General features: G+C 45.8%; 1 protein-coding gene across 4 annotated transcripts in view; it reads right to left on the bottom strand.

The window, feature by feature from the left end:
* LOC135240921 (interleukin-1 receptor accessory protein-like 1) overlaps window positions 1–16190 on the bottom strand; it is a 532714-nt gene that overhangs the window by 312188 nt on the left and 204336 nt on the right. Inside the window, exon 1 of one of the 4 annotated variants that reach the window (XM_064310973.1) lies at window positions 3692–4506. The exons of the other annotated variants lie outside the window; for them this stretch is intronic. The gene's annotated coding sequence lies outside the window, so the exon portion shown is untranslated. Of the gene's footprint in view, window positions 1–3691; window positions 4507–16190 lie in introns of those variants that run through there. 4 annotated transcript variants of the gene reach the window in all.

Raw genomic sequence — 16190 nt, 5'->3', positions numbered from 1 at the left:
TCTCGAGCGAAACGAAAAGGGCCGAGACATAATATTTCATGAATGCACGCGCGCGCGCGCGCACATACACACACACACCTAAAAATAAACTACCTTGTTCTACAAATCCACATGCGCCCATTAAGCGCAGTCCCTTAAAATACGGCAAAAGCGAAGCCACTCGAACGATTCCCACGTGAATTGCCAGGTCAGAAACCGCAATGGTGTACCCATATTAATTAAACAGTGACATCAAAATGTCATATTCAAGTAAATGAATACACCAGCACTTGACATTCCAACCTCATGTATAAAATCGGTCTGTAATGGAGCCCCAGGGTATGAATGAAGCAGCTCATCTACGATGGCCGCATAATGGCTTTTTAACAGCGCCTAATACACACCAGAAGTCATATAAAACAATTGAATGCTAATGCATCCACTGGGAAGATAGGGGGAAAAAAAAAAAAACGTTCATGGAATGTTGGCCTACTCTAGACCGCAACGGGCTGCAGTTAAAGCCTCGTGCATTATTAACACGCTGATGTGAGATGTAGTACGTTTTGGTATGTGGTATGTTTTCCGGGGCGCTATCAACAACGGATCCCCTTCAACAGCTGGGATGCGTATGAAAGTGATTCAAGTTTTCCACAAAAAAATCTTTAAAATAAAATAAGAGATTTTAGTTAGGTGATGGCACTCTTTAGAGAAATGGACAAAGAGGGAATAGCATAAATGACTGAACCAAGCTGAATCTTTCATAACGCTATTAGCAGATTAGCAGATATAAATACGGGCAGTAATCTCGTATTGAACATTTTAAAAGGTAACAACGGACTTCTTTTATTGTTTGGGGGGGGGGGGGGGGTACAGAGTCCAAAATTGGAACCGGTTTGATTTCATTTTAGCCACAGCATACTATGGTAATAAACGTCTTCATCTAATAAACTGACTAAATTCTAAAGCCTTATATTAACGCTGTGCGAATTCCGAGGCAGCAAATATAGACAGCGCATAACCACAGGACACAGGACGTGCATGTGATGTGAGAGGGGGTGGGCGAACACTGCGTTGCGCTGTATCAAACTGCGTGGTTACTTGCCTACATTTGGAATATATAACTACGCCCATACATTACCAACACAATTAAACAGTCGATTTTACGGCACAATATGTAGTCTTGCTACGCTCTTGCAGGAAATGGGAAAGTTGTGAAAAGCCAGACGCATATTGTGCCGGTTGAACTGTAGGCTACATGATTTAAAACGGATTTAAAAAAGATATATATATATCTGTGTATCCCTTGGTTGTTTAGCCATTTTCCAGCAATAAATCATCTGTTATTCCCCGGTAAGAACCTTGTTATCTCGCATTATTCGTTATCTCGTCTTCTGTCTGAAGTATCTGCCCGGTCGTTGCACTGGGCCGCGACCGTATGATGTGAACTGACCCAGGTTTCAGAAACGCGGCATGCGAAGGAGCTGTCAGTTCAGCACTGCGGGTCAAACTGTGATTTACTGGCTGGCTGGCTGCTGCGACTCCAAAACCACAGCACTACGTAATCTAATTTAGGTCTAAACTATTCAACGAAAATTCTCATTAAAATCCAATGAATACAGCCTACACACTGGACAGAGTAGAGGTATTTACTAAATCACCGTTCAAACACCGACACCCAAATGAACATTTTCCACACAGTCAGTACAATAATAATAATACAATCATTCGTTAAAACAAATTAACGAACAGTATTCATGGCTGAATTCAAACCTTACAAAAAAATGGCAAGATAGTTCGCTCCTGATTGGCACCATTACCAAAAGGAGCGTGGATTAACCAGGCGCGCGGTAGCCTAACATCTAAAACGCCTAAGCGGGATGTACAGCGGCTGACCTCCAAGTGGCCGATGGCAGCACCTTGTCAGCATTGATTTGTGCCCAAGCCGCTATAGGCTACGTGGTTTCCCGTCGGTTCTCCTGCATTATATAGCTTTGTCTTAATGGAATTACATGATACATCCAATAAAGTAGGGCCATTACATTTTTACATTTCTAATCGATAACTTGTTTATTACAGATTAAATCTTCGATATCCCCCACAGGACACAGACATTTATCCTAACGAGTTCCTCCTCTCTATATTAGACAGGCTTAGGCTACTGCACGAGGGTAGGGCTACACAAAATAACTTGAATGGTAAAGTGCATACCGTGGATATACGGACGAGTGGTTCAGAAGTGGAATGAAGAGACGGTGGGGGGTCGTTTTCATTTAATAGAAAAGCAGCACTGGTAGGATCTTCATTAATACCGCGAGCATATTTCACTATAACCTTTTCCCATTCACCATTGCCAGATGCCTATGCACCTTTAATTCCCCTCATGGAGGACTTAATTTGACTGCAATTCGTTAGCAGCTTACTCATTTCGACGTCAATCACGCGGGTAAAAAGCCACCTGTACACTTGTAATAGAATAAACCGCAACAGCTTGAGCACAAGCTTGAACCCCGGATCGATACGGCATCGCTTCACAGAAAACTGGCTACCAGCGATTTCGGATATAGTCCACCATCTATAGCTCGAGGCAGCATGCGCCAATCTTTTCGGCTCTATGGGGAACTTCGCAGTCCACAATGACGTCCCTTGTGCGATCAGTAATACAATTAATATTAAATCCCCCCTTTGCAAATCGTAGCATCTGCGCCATTTGGCGAGAACGCATAAGAATCCAGCACCAGTCATAGTTGTCTAAGTCGTATACACATAACGCCACCCGCAACAATGATATAGATGTAAACGTCTTTTTTGTTCTGTTTTTTTTTTTTAATACTCTCTCTCTCGGTCTCTCTCTCTCACACACACACACGCACACACGAACACACACACACGGCGAGGCATCTCCACAATATTAAATCAAAGAATTCATTGTGTCTACCATTTGGTTACACGTGTATGTCCATTTCATTATTATTTCGTTCTAGAACCCAGCAGACATCTTCTACGGCGAATATAAGTTACACTTGCATTGTTCGTCGGGAAACAGTTTTACACAATTCAACAAATATCGTGCAGTATTCCCATCTGACGGCATGGATGAATCATACTCAGACCATAACCGAGAATGACCCGATTTATAAATACTTTATCGAAATATACGATTGTAATCCACCGGACCGACGGTGGAACCATAATGTAACAATCATGAGGCTACTGCAGTGTGTTATCAACTCCTGAATTGTACCATTTAAAATCAGCCATTTTATGACTCATGATAATGTTTGGACTAAAGTCGTGTTAAACAAAAATGTCAAATTTACATTATCATAATTCCACCGCGGTTCTGGTCTTGGGTGTAACCTATAGAAAGGACGACGGCTCACGATTCCTTCCGCCACACAAACTGCTGCCAAGTGATGAACTTGAAAGGCATTTCAGACGGGCACAATGCTCCACCAGCGATTCATCTGGCCCGGTTATTTAAATCGGTAAACAGTAAAATACGACCCTGCTGATTTACAGTGAGCTTTTACATAACTGCAGCAACTTCATACATTCCGCCAATGGAGGCTACATCCAGAGGATCAATGCGTCACTGCAATCACCGAAGTAGCCTACCCATTTAATTAAGGACCGCCAACTTTATCAAACGGCGGCCGGGGGGGCTGGGGGAGGGGGGGGAGCTGCGACATTCCACCGAAAGAAATGATCTTACCTGCAAACCAGCTATCGAAATGGTCCGATTCCGTCAGTCAATAAAAAAATCTATGACCATCACAAAGCCGGATCAGCAAAAATAGCACGTTTCCCCCCGTCTTGCGTGTGCAGGTGAAAAATGATATTTCAGTCGAATATCCCATTCACGCAATTGCCAAGTTGTCCAAACGGTGGTTTAATCCAATAGAAACAAGCATATTTTCTGCCTGGTGGTGCGGCTTCCTTTCGATAAACGCGATCCACGGGTGGGGAAAACAGAATATCAATTAAAAGATTATCAAAGAGGAAAAGATGGAGAGAAACTGAAGGACAATATTAGAAACCAAAGAAGTCCGGTTGTTTTATGACGATGACTGTTGATTATGGACGCTCTAGACGTGCTATGCGTTACCGACCATCCCCAATGTAAATGTGCAGTCTTCGGTTCGGCGCGCAGCAGAGAGGACTGTATATCTATGTATATTTCACAAGTATCCAGCAATACCCGATCCGATGGGGTTTTCCTCCTTACTGGTGCTGTGTGAATGCTCACAAACCTCGCTGCTTATACATTTGTCTCCGTGGTCCTAAAGTCCGCAGACAATGTCGCCAGCTTTTCAACAAGCGTTTTAAACCCAGCATTGTGTGTGCTGAGCGGAGAGGGGTAAAAAAATAAAATCAAAATAAAGCAGACAGCTAGGCTATACTATACAATACCTAATTTCAAAACGCAGAGAAACAGACGTTGTCGTTCCGAATCTGGACCATAAAGGCACCTGCGAAGGCTGAATGCTACGCGCGCGGTTCCCCTGACGCCGCCTCCATCCTCCCCTTCACGAGAATGCGGCTTCAAACGAGGAGCCCGGTCGCCAACGCAGAGCGAGCCTAAAAGTACCCTTACCGCCGCCCAATGGAAAAAGTAGAAACGATTCCGTGATCCTTTTCAGTCCGGGGCCAATAACCTTACTGAGTCTTTTCCAATATAACAATTACAGAGCATCTCCCCGGGGTTCAGAAAAGGTTTTCTATATTGTAATGGTGGTTGTGGTGCTAAGTGAACTCAGTAAAATATTCTACACTTTATAGAGAAACCAGCCACTGCAGTCCTGTGGCTACTCCAAAGCACAGGAGAAGGTCAGGGGAAGCAAGACCCCTTGCAACACAGAGTAAAGTTACTGGTTGAAGGAGAAGACCAAGATCATTTAGAAAACTGCCTGCCCTCCCCATAATCCTCTGCTGCAGCTATTTGCATATCAGGGAGATGCAGCTGTTTCGAAGCCTGCAGCCATCAAACTGTTTTTCCCTCTTCGGTCTCTTTGTGCACGTCCCGTCTCCTGGGAGCTGGGGTGGGAGGGGCCTATTTCCCAGCGCCGAGAGCACCTGGACTCGCCAGGACCAGGTGGAATTGCACTGGAGCGGCACACCTGACCCCGTGGCTGCAGGTACAAATCCCAAAAATGCCAAAGCGTACTGCGCTGCTGAATAAATCACTCACGGAGGAGAATGTGAGATTGTCCAGGACCAAGGAGTACAATGGAGAACGCTTCCCGTTATCACGTATCGGACCAATGGGATGAAGAGGACCGTCACTGCTCGCTCAGCCGTGGTCTCCGTAGGACCAGAAACCTGGGTCCCAGTCACATGACACACCTCTCTACCCCCTCCGCCATAGTGTACGCAGTTATGCTTTAAGACAAAGACGGCCTCCTCCCTGCTCGACTCTAACAGAGACCAGAAGGGTCACCTGAACAGAACACCTGCAGAAACCAGGTTGCTGTTGGAAGCGTCTCCAGGGCCAGGGGTGAACAGTCTTGGCTCTCGGTCCAGCCGACAAGCTCAAACCCCAGTATCCTTTGGACAGGCCAACTGGGGCAGTAAGATCCCATTTATCATGTTCATAAAGCTGGTAACCAGGGCTGGGCTCAGTTCCATTTCTCTTCAGTAAACTCAAGAATAAATTAATTAAAATGCAATTTATGAATAAAAATAAAAATTCTCTGTTTTTAAGTTTAATGTTCTAATGTTTGAAGTTCGAAATACGTTCCATCATAACTTTTTAATTCATGAATTGAGTTTTGATTAATTTTATAAATTGGTTGGAAATTGTGACTTCTTTTTCACAAATTGGCTCTTGAACTAATCTCCAATGCATTTTATTGGCTCTATGATTCCACGCCAAGCTTGTTCCTTGGGTAAAGACTGAATAGTGAGTAAAACATGGTCTTTTACTAACTTAGATACAGGTTAAGCATGAGTAAATGAATAAGGAAGTGCAGATTTTTAAAATCAGTTTCACCAGACTTAAGAGTGAGTTAACACTGACCCAAGGACCATGTCCCAGGGCTGCAGGACACTGAATGATGTTTTGGAATGCAGCTTATTTATATTATAAAATAATCAAATAACACAGAACAGTCAGAACAGAGTCTCTCTCCCCCCCCCCCCCCGCCCACACACACACAAATAATTATTTCAACCAAAATTGTTGCAGTTCTATTTCATATTCTTGGGAATCCTAAATGTCATCCTCTAATTCTAACCAGTGTGAACAGGCAGCCTCTAATTCTAACCACAGTGTGAACAGGGAGCCTCTAATTCTGATCACACTGAACAGCCAGCCTATAATTCTAACCAGTGTGAACACCTAGCCTCTAATTCTAACCAGTGTGAACAGCCAGCCTCTAATTCTGATCACACTGAACAGCCAGCCTATAATTCTAACCAGTGTGAACACCTAGCCTCTAATTCTAACCAGTGTGAACAGCCAGCCTCTAATTCTAACCAGTGTGAACAGCCAGCCTCTAATTGTGATCACACTGAACAGCCAGCCTCTAATTCTAACCAGTGTGAACAGCCAGCCTCTAATTCTAACCACAGTGTGAACAGGGAGCCTCTAATTCTGATCACACTGAACAGCCAGCCTCTAATTCTAACCAGTGTGAACAGACAGCCTCTAATTCTGACCAGTGTGAACACCTAGCCTCTAATTCTAACCAGTGTGAACAGCCAGCCTCTAAATCTAACCAGTGTGAACAGCCAGCCTCTAAATCTAACCAGTGTGAACAGCCAGCCTCTAATTCTGACCATAGTGTGAACAGCCAGCCTCTAATTGTGACCACAGTGTGAACAGGGAGCCTCTAATTCTGACCACAATATGAACAGTCAACCTCTAATTCTAACCACAGTTTGAACAGCGAGCCTCCAATTCTGACCAGAAAGGCCTGTTTCTCAGGACATACCAAAAGCAGAGCCGACCCTGTCAAGGAGGGGGGTGCGGTTTCTGCGACCCAATCCGTGTGCCCCGAATTTTGATGAAAGGGACTCAGAGGAGAATAAAGCCCCCCCCCCCTCCACCTCCTCCCAAAAAAGGAGAAAGCTGCTCTTTCTGCAGCCCGTTACATTCACAAACTCCCCAGGAGAAACGTGACTCTGCGGACGAATGCGCTGCTGACAATCGGTGCATTGATTTGGGGGGCGGCGTGGGACGGCTTCGTTTGAGAGTGGGGTTACAGCATTCGCCCGTTATCTGGGTTAAAGGGGATGCGGGGCAGGTTCAGAAGGGTTTGGGAAACGCGCGGGACACACACACAGACACAATGAGTGAAATGCATTTACTAATACTGCAGGCTAGCGCATGGATTTAGTGTGTGTGTGTGTGTCTGTGCGTGTGTGTGCGTGCGCATGTGCATGTGCATGTGTGTGTATGCATGTGTGTGTGTGTGTGTGTGCAAGGTGGGGGGGTGGTGAGAGGTATGTGTGTGTGTGTGGTGGGGGGGTGAGAGGTATGTCTGTGAGTGGTTTCTGAGTGAGAGGTATGTGTGTGTGTGGGGGGGGGGGGGTGTTTGAAGTGTGGATGTGTGTGTTAGGTTTAATAACCATGACAGAAATGACATTGTAAAACAGGCATATGTATTTAAATAGACAGTATTGGTACACAGCTCCACTGTCCTGTCGTTTAAAATGGTTCAAATGAGAGCTCGAAAGATGTGAAAATTCCGTAAAGATCAGAGCAGAGCAGAAGAGCTGCGTGAGATGGTGGGGGAAGCTCCGGGCCGGAGCGGATTTTTTAATCTCCTTGGAAACACCCTTCGCCGCTACTTCGGCGAACACAGCGGCTCTCCTCAGAGTTATTTGGGTAAACGGGCAGGCGGCTGCGCTCTGGCTGCGGGATCGACGGTCGCTGGAGGATTGCACAGCGTTTCACGGTGGAGCAAGGCCTCCGGAGCCACAAGACTCCACTCTAGCTCTCTCTCTCTGTGCTACAGGGGAAGGTGCGCGCCTTGCCTTCTGCAGCGAGCACACGCTGAGCCTCAGAAAGACAGACAGAAACGAGCTCCAAATTTTTTTGACGAGTGCCAACAGGGGTTATTAAATCCATTAGGAGTTAAAGGCTGTTGTGTTTTTTTCGTTTACTGTACATGGAACATATGCTTTGTGTTGGTGATGAGGCTTTTTGTCTTTGAAGCGAGGGAATTAAATATTAATGTTCGATACTAAAATGAAATGTGACACACAAACAGGGAACTGAAGCTATGCAGCGTGTTGCTGCGCTGTGCTGCGTTAATTGATTGTGAATGTTTTCCGAATGTTTCTGACGGGGGTCAAATTCAGATTAAAGCTGGTGCATTTCACTTCAAACCCTTCAAGTTATGAAACATCAGAGTTCAAAAGGACCCCAATGGGCTGGGTTTCTGTGATTCGTGAAGGGCCAGTGTACATTTCCACCAATAACCCTGACTGAGGCGAGGATCTGCTGGATAAACCAATGCAAGTTCTCTCAGATTACAGCAAAATAAAATGTTTCATGCAGGGACACAACAACAACAGTCTTCAGCTGTCGCTCCTGAGTTTATCATCAAATCACAAAATGGCGGATCACACGTTAAATCATTAAGAGCCGAAGTTGACATGAAGTGCAGGAATAGCTATGGTTCTCCTTATCCTCCCGTACTCCATAGTCCTCCTTACCCCCCCCCCAATCCTCCCGTATAACCGCTCCTCTCTCGTATACCAGCAATCTTTCAACATGGAGGGATGGGGGGTGGGGGTGGGGGGGGTCCAGCTTCTGCAAACCAATCATCCTTAAAACCAATCAGCTTCTGATTCACTTGAATAAAACGAAATAAGCGAAGACCACAGGCCCCGTTTCTGGATCCGAGCAGCGGAAGTGAAGGAGAAGGGTGCTTCAGGGTCGGCGCGGTGCAGGACCCCATCAAACGGTTTCTGGCCGACTCGTGTAGCAGCTTATACTTTCCTTCCCTCTCTCAGGAAATGGAGAAAGAGCAGAAATGCACGGTATTTAGATGCTGTTTTCTGCAGAGAATTATGGGCACTCATAAGGTAAGGAGAAGATAGGCAAAATAAAATAATAAAATTTTTTTAAAAAAGAATTCCACCCCCGCACTCCTAAAGTTCTCAAGCTCTGAATTTATTATAACTCATGTTTGGATTCTCTGCTCTCTCTCTCTCTCTCTCTCTCTCTCTCTCTCTCTCTCTCTCTCTCATTCTCTCTCTCTCGCTGCCCTCCTCCCTTCTCAGAACTGCAGTTTTTAAATAGATGCAGTTGAAATGCGAACACAATCAACAAAATTAAAATGAGAAACAGCTGGGGAGACGGCGCAATGCCGCATTACCCCACCAATCAGAATTCATTATGTATCTGAGAAGCAGAAGTATTTTGAGAAATTGCTCTTGCTTTTAACTTCAAGGCCTTCGTTTTCTAATCTCACTCTCGGCTCTACAACAAGCATGCAAGGCACAGACGTGGAGCCTTCATTAAGATAATGGCCAAATCTTAAAACGACGGTCACGCCGTATTAAAAATGCCAAAGTCGGTCATATGATGAATTGACAAAGGGCATTATCCGTGTGCAGTGCGTCCTCAGCACCGATCTGAAGAGACTGTTTCCGCGCGTCTCTCCCTCCCCGCTCCCTCTCCCCACTAACCGTTCCAGAAACATCTGCCGGTTTACCATCTGTCTCGGGAGAAGGTAAAAGGCTCAATAACAAGGAAGTGGTTTCGGTGATGGGCCGCTGCGCGAGCTGCTCCTTCTGGTTTAGCACGGATTCCGCAACGAAAGGGGATCCGTTTTTTTCGGCACCTGCGGGTATTACTCAAAATCGCTCGCCTCTCGTTTGTCAAACGGCCTCCCCGTTTTAAATCAGAGGTACCGCCGGCCTTGCGCACGCGCTGCCGGGACGGCTGGGACGCGCTCGAGCGCTACGGCTAACGGTTCACCACACAGCTGCACCAACATCTGTGCAGCAACGTTCACATCCGGCTCAGCATTCACATGCAATACAGCATTCACATCCCAATTCAACATTCACATCCCAGTTCAACATTCACATGCAGTTCAACATTCAAATCCCAGTTCAACATTCACATCCCAGTTCAACACTCACATCCCAGTTCAACAATCACATCCGGCTCAACATTCCCAGTTCAACATTCACATCCCAGTTCAACATTCACATCCAGCTCAACATTCACATCCAGCTCAACATTCACATCCCAGTTCAACATTCACATGCAGTTCAACATTCACATGTCAGTTCAACATTCACATCCCAGTTCAACATTCACATGCAGTTCAACATTCACATCCAAGTTCAACAATCACATCCGGCTCAACATTCACATGCAATACAGCATTCACATCCCAGTTCAACATTCACATCCCAGTTCAACATTCACATGCAGTTCAACATTCACATCCCAGTTCAACATTCACATGTCAGTTCAACATTCACATCCAGCTCAACATTCACATCCCAGTTCAACATTCACATCCCAGTTCAACATTCACATGCCAGTTACCATTTTCTTTTGGTTGGCTCTGAGCCAGCCACCATGCTGTGTTAATTTTAATATGCATCACAAATGGAAAAGATGGCGCATGTGATCTTAAATACTTACCGGTCATAAAACCGCATGCTGATCTTGACAAATGGAAACTGAAAACCATACGATTATCTTCAAGCACCATTGTTTAATCACTAGCTCACCTAATTCAGATCTCCCTCCCCATTTAGTTTTGTTCCTTGAACAGCACATGGACTACCACTACAGCCCACACGCAGTGACGCATAACTCCTCACATACATCATGTCTTACAGTCACAGACGCTCTTATCCGCGCTTCACATTTACAAAATCATTACCTTGTTCCTTAACAGCTGGATTACTAAGTTTGTTAGTACCTTGCTCAGGGTACAACGCATGCCTTACGAATCGACTGCACCTTCGACATCATTCCTAACTGTGCTACTGTCCACCAACCCACACGCAGGTGAACGTACAACACTCCTCACATGCTTGCACACATGCATGCATGCACACACACTCGCACACGCACGCACGCACACGTCCATCCAGCACTCACACTTTGTTGTGCATTATAGTAGCGAATTTCGCTTTGCCCTTTTCGGTACTATCTATTCAGTAAACTTTATTATACTTTCCAAGGATGTCTGTGTTAATATTACTTGTGTTGAATTAAGTCAGCCATTGCTAATCAAAGGAAGTCCCCAAATGCCTTAATCTCTTTGCTGAATCATTTATATTAATTTGGTATCCACTGAATATAGTGTTATGATTTTGTAACAATTAACTATTAATGTCTAATTTTAATAACAATTTACTTAAATTGAAATTGCCAATTTATAGTCAGTATATTTCCTTAATAAGACTGATCATCCTTAAATCACCATTTGTAGAAGGGTGGTATAAACATATCTCGTATATTAAATGGTGCCTTGCATGAGCGGTAGAGGTACAGTACACTCCCTACAACCGGCACACTGCACATAGTAGGATTGCTACATACGATTCCACATGCCTTTTACATATATCGTCAGATATCTAATTCACCATCTGGTCATTCTCATCCATAGTAAGCTTCAAAACAGCCAGCATAGCCTGTGGATAAGACACAGAGCAGGAACTGGAGGTGTTTGAGGAGTGCTGGACATTAAACAAGGGTGTCGGCTGTTAAAACTGCTGGATTCGGAAAATGAAGCATATTTCACAGTACAGTAAACTTCTTCACTTATTGTGATCCTACATACACTTACTCTGCCAGGCCAACAGGTGTGCCCATGTAGTCTGCACTCCTGTACGTTATACTTAGCTTCATTAATGATGAAATGTCAACTGAAGGGGGTCGGCCATATGACAGGTGAGGTTTACCCCCCCAGCCCCTCCAGTCCTCCCCCCCTTTAAGGAGGAATTTTTTTTCCTGGTCTTGAGTCTGAAGTGGACCAGTGGAGGTCCCCGCGGGTCTGGGAGGGGGCACGAGGGAATTTAGGATGCGATAATGAATATGCAGACGGATTGACTACAGGAGAATTTTGCCTTGGATGGGCACGGGTGAGAGATGGGACATATGGTGCCTGTTGGAAGAGCTGCCTCAGAGCTCTCTCCGCCTGCCCTTGAACTGACCCCCTCCCCCCACCCCCCCCCCATCCTCCCCACCGCCCCACCCGGTGTGTAAATTGGTGAATAAACTCCATTGATGCGATTACACCTGCTGTTGCAGTTTCATCTTTTGGAATCTCCTGGAGTTTGGCTTGGGGTCCCATTCTCAATCACTGATGTCAGGAAGAGAAATTGTCAATGTCTTAGGGTACGACGGCGAGAGGAAGGTTTTCTTAACACACATTTTTTTTTGATGCCTGAGGAAACCGCTCTGTACTGTAGAACCTCAGCAGGTACGACTGCACCTGGAATAGAAGCTCTTCAGAAATCTAAGATGTTTGTGATGTCAAATTTCACCAGTTGCAATCATTTGAATTCTTTACATTCCTTTACATAACACAGCAGCCTCTTTTCTTTTTTTCCTTTTTGGTTTAAACGGGCTTCTCATTCTATAACTTAGTCCTTCAGATTAAAATGAACCAACGATCAAAGCAGCAGGAACAGGAGAATCAGTAGAACACGCTTTTATTTTTATTTTTTTTCCCCCCCACCACCTCAGCTTTCCGAACCAGCCGTTTCCTCCTCAGTTCAGCTTCAAGCTTAATCTTCCAAGAGCAGCGCCTCGCTCGCGAAGCTCAGATGGCGGGAATGAAGGATGAAACCCGCCAACAGCGCCGTTAATTCCTCCTCAGATTTTAGGACTTGGCACCTCGGGCGTCGTGTTAAATCGGGGGGTTTCTAACAAACGCTCGAAACGTCGTTCAAACGAAGGGGTTGCGGCCGGATTAATTCACACAGCACCGCACACTGTGAGTACGTACCCTGGTTAATGGGAAAAGGTGCAGGGATGTAATCCTACGCGGTCGTTCCCTGCACTTGGAACTGTACTTCCCTCTAGGGTTTTCAACACACTCGTTTCCTGGTTTTTGGTTTATACACTTTGTCGTACGCCGCTCTGGATAAGAGCGTCTGCCAAATGCCCGTAATGTGATGTAATCCATTGCCAGTTTAGGCCCATCCTTAGCAAACCTGCCCTTCGCTCCCCAAACTCCCTCGTGCACCTTCGCTGGCAACCGAAAGCCACGCTGTAGGTTTATGCAGCGACTCGTACCGTCGGACGCTGATAACTTGGCCTCGCGCGCCGCTCTTTGCAGTGAGTTTTTGTTTGTGTGCATTTTTTACACCCTGGATAAGAGTCTCGGCTAAATGAGAATGCAGATTTATTCCAGAGGCGGCGGCGGCGGCGGCTCTCTGGCCCAGGAAGGCTTCTCTAAACGGGGCAGATTTATTGCGTTGGGATACTCGCTCTGCGGGCTACCCCCCGTTCCCAGCCAGGACAGGGATGGCCGGGAGCGTTCGCCGGTAACACACGCGGCTGGGTGTCCGCCGGACTCGGACCCGATTGGTCCGCCGCTATAAATCCTGTCAAATGAGGCGCTCCCGAGCCACTTCCTGCTTCCTGTGTCACGGCCTGTCCTACGCTGGGTCAGTGAGCGCAGCGAGATGCATGCGATTTCCTGCATTGGTGCTTCACGCAGACAGATGATGCATGTGATTTCCGGCGTTGCTGCTTCACGCAGTCAGATGATGCATGCGATTTCCTGCGTTGGTGCTTCACGCAGACAGATGATGCATGCGATTTCCTGCGTTGCTGCTTCACGCAGTCAGATGATGCATGCGATTTCCTGCGTTGCTGCTTCACGCAGTCAGATGATGCATGCGATTTCCTGCGTTGGTGCTTCACGCAGACAGATGATGCATGCGATTTCCTGCGTTGCTGCATCACCACAGCCAGATGATGCATGCGATTTCCTGCATTGCTGCATCGCCACAGCCAGATGATGCATGCGATTTCCTGCGTTGCTGCTTCACGCAGTCAGATGATGCATGCGATTTCCTGCGTTGCTGCTTCACGCAGTCAGATGATGCATGCGATTTCCTGCGTTGGTGCATCACCACAGCCAGATGATGCATGCGATTTCCTGCGTTGCTGCATCGCCACAGCCAGATGATGCATGTGATTTCCTGCATTGCTGCATCGCGCAGTCAGACAGCTGCCAGAATATTTACACAGCAGGAGTGTGGGTTAAGTGCAAAGAGCTTAGACTCGTGTGCGCCATAACCAGGTAAACATTATCTTTCCAGAGGCCGTACATATGAAGAGATTGTACAGTATTTATGCACCATTATTAACATAAATTAGCGTTATTATTGTGCTGGTATTTAATTTGTAAATTGGGAGATGCCGGAACAGAAAGTGCCCATATGAGGGAGGTGATCAAAGTGTGTCAAAGTTACACCCAAAAAATAAAAAATTATAAAAATGTAACGAGCAGAGTTGGCTAACTTTGGCCCAACTCTGCACTGGAGCCAGATGTCGGCAAGACAGACCCCAGGCAAATCGGGTAGTGACCACTGAACGGTGGACAGCCCTCTCTGAGCTCTCACCAGCAGAACAGAGCACAGGCGTCGGTACGGCCAGGAATTCCACATTTTCGTTTAAATTGTGACAATTGGCCCCTGGCTCTGACAGCTTGGACCCCGGGGCTGGAGCCCTGGTAGGCCTGTGCATTAATACAGGGACAGGAGGGGGCTGGATCCGAACAAAATAGGTCCCGAAAAACACAGGCAGTCAAAAAATGAGATCAAGGTCCCTCATCCTTTTTCCAGAAAAATCCTAAAGTAAGTTAAGCAATGCTGATGTTTCTTTCCTTCTTGCCGACATTAATTGATAAACCAATGAATGACAACCGAGCTACAAGTCACCTAGAGGACTGCAATGGAAATAAGCCTTCGGGCTTTATTGTGTTTTCATCCTCTGCGATTTTTAATGTATGTAATGACTGCAGTGCAGTGTTATATGTGTTTTTTAATCATCAAATAAATTCATTCATTCATTCATTCATTCACCTGCCATCGGTGTACACAGTGAGTTGGGCCTGTTTTTCCCAGGGCAATCTGGGGAGGAAAAAATAAGAAGAAGAACTACATATACACAAGCTCTCCAGGATTGGGGCTCCCCTCCCTCAACAGTCAGTATCTTCACGGCAGGCCATCGCAACTTTGCTTTTCTGCATTTTAGAGAGCGACTCGGTACAGAAAGTGGGCGATGATATCTGCACTTCAAACCGCGCTTCTTTTATATCATGAATATTAAAGTGCTCCGCGGTACTTTACGTTGTGATTATGCTTAGTGGCCATTTATGAAGTGTAACGAGGCGAGGGTCTGAACCGCTGCCCTTGCCGTCAGTTCAATTTAAGTCAAGTTTATAGCCGTTTGTAGCTATTAAACTACATACATGGGGACATTTCCATTAGCGCTCTCAACACAAAAACACACAACGCAATCAAGGGCCGAAAATATACAGGCCTAGACGCAAGGGAGGAGCGTCGTAGATAACAGGCCTAAATAAAACACAGTTTAGCAAACGGCTGATTGTCAGACACAAAAAATAAGTCAATGAACAGGAATCTAGCCACTTGATTTAAAAGATGCGCTGCAAGATCAGCTTGTGAGCCTGGTGCACTTCCAGTGACGCCACCAGCTCCCTAAGACCCAGAGGCTCTAATTCAGGCTAAACCAGGCTTGAATTCAGGCTAAATCAGGCTTGAATTCAGGCTAAATCATGTTCTAATCCTGGCTAAATCAGGTTTGAATTCTGGCCAAATCATGTTCTAATTCTGTCTAAATCAAGTTTGAATTCTGACTAAATCAGGCCCCAGATCTAGCAAAATTAGGCTCAAGTTTGGGTAGAATCAGGTTCTATTTCTGACACATTCAAGCTCTAATTCAGGCAAAATCGGGCTCTTGTTCTGGCTAAATCAGATTCTAATCGTGGCTAAATCAGGCTTTAATTCAGGCTAAATTCAAGACTCAGTTCTGGCTGGACAGTGGCATGGTTGCTCATTCTTCCTTATTATTATTATTATTTTCTATTATTTGTTCATTTAACAGGGGCCATGCACAACACGACCGTTGGGCCAGAGTGCACCAGTAGCCCTGCAGCAGAAGTGCATGCCAATGTGCTTGCAATGAACCAGTGCGCATTTCACACTGCAAGCCGCACTGCTATCGGGGAGGAGTTAGCTGCAACTGCAGG

This window comes from Anguilla rostrata, chromosome 15 (genome assembly GCF_018555375.3).
Source record: "Anguilla rostrata isolate EN2019 chromosome 15, ASM1855537v3, whole genome shotgun sequence".
Taxonomy (NCBI): Eukaryota; Metazoa; Chordata; class Actinopteri; order Anguilliformes; family Anguillidae; genus Anguilla; species Anguilla rostrata.
This window is presented reverse-complemented; position numbering and strand designations above follow the sequence as displayed.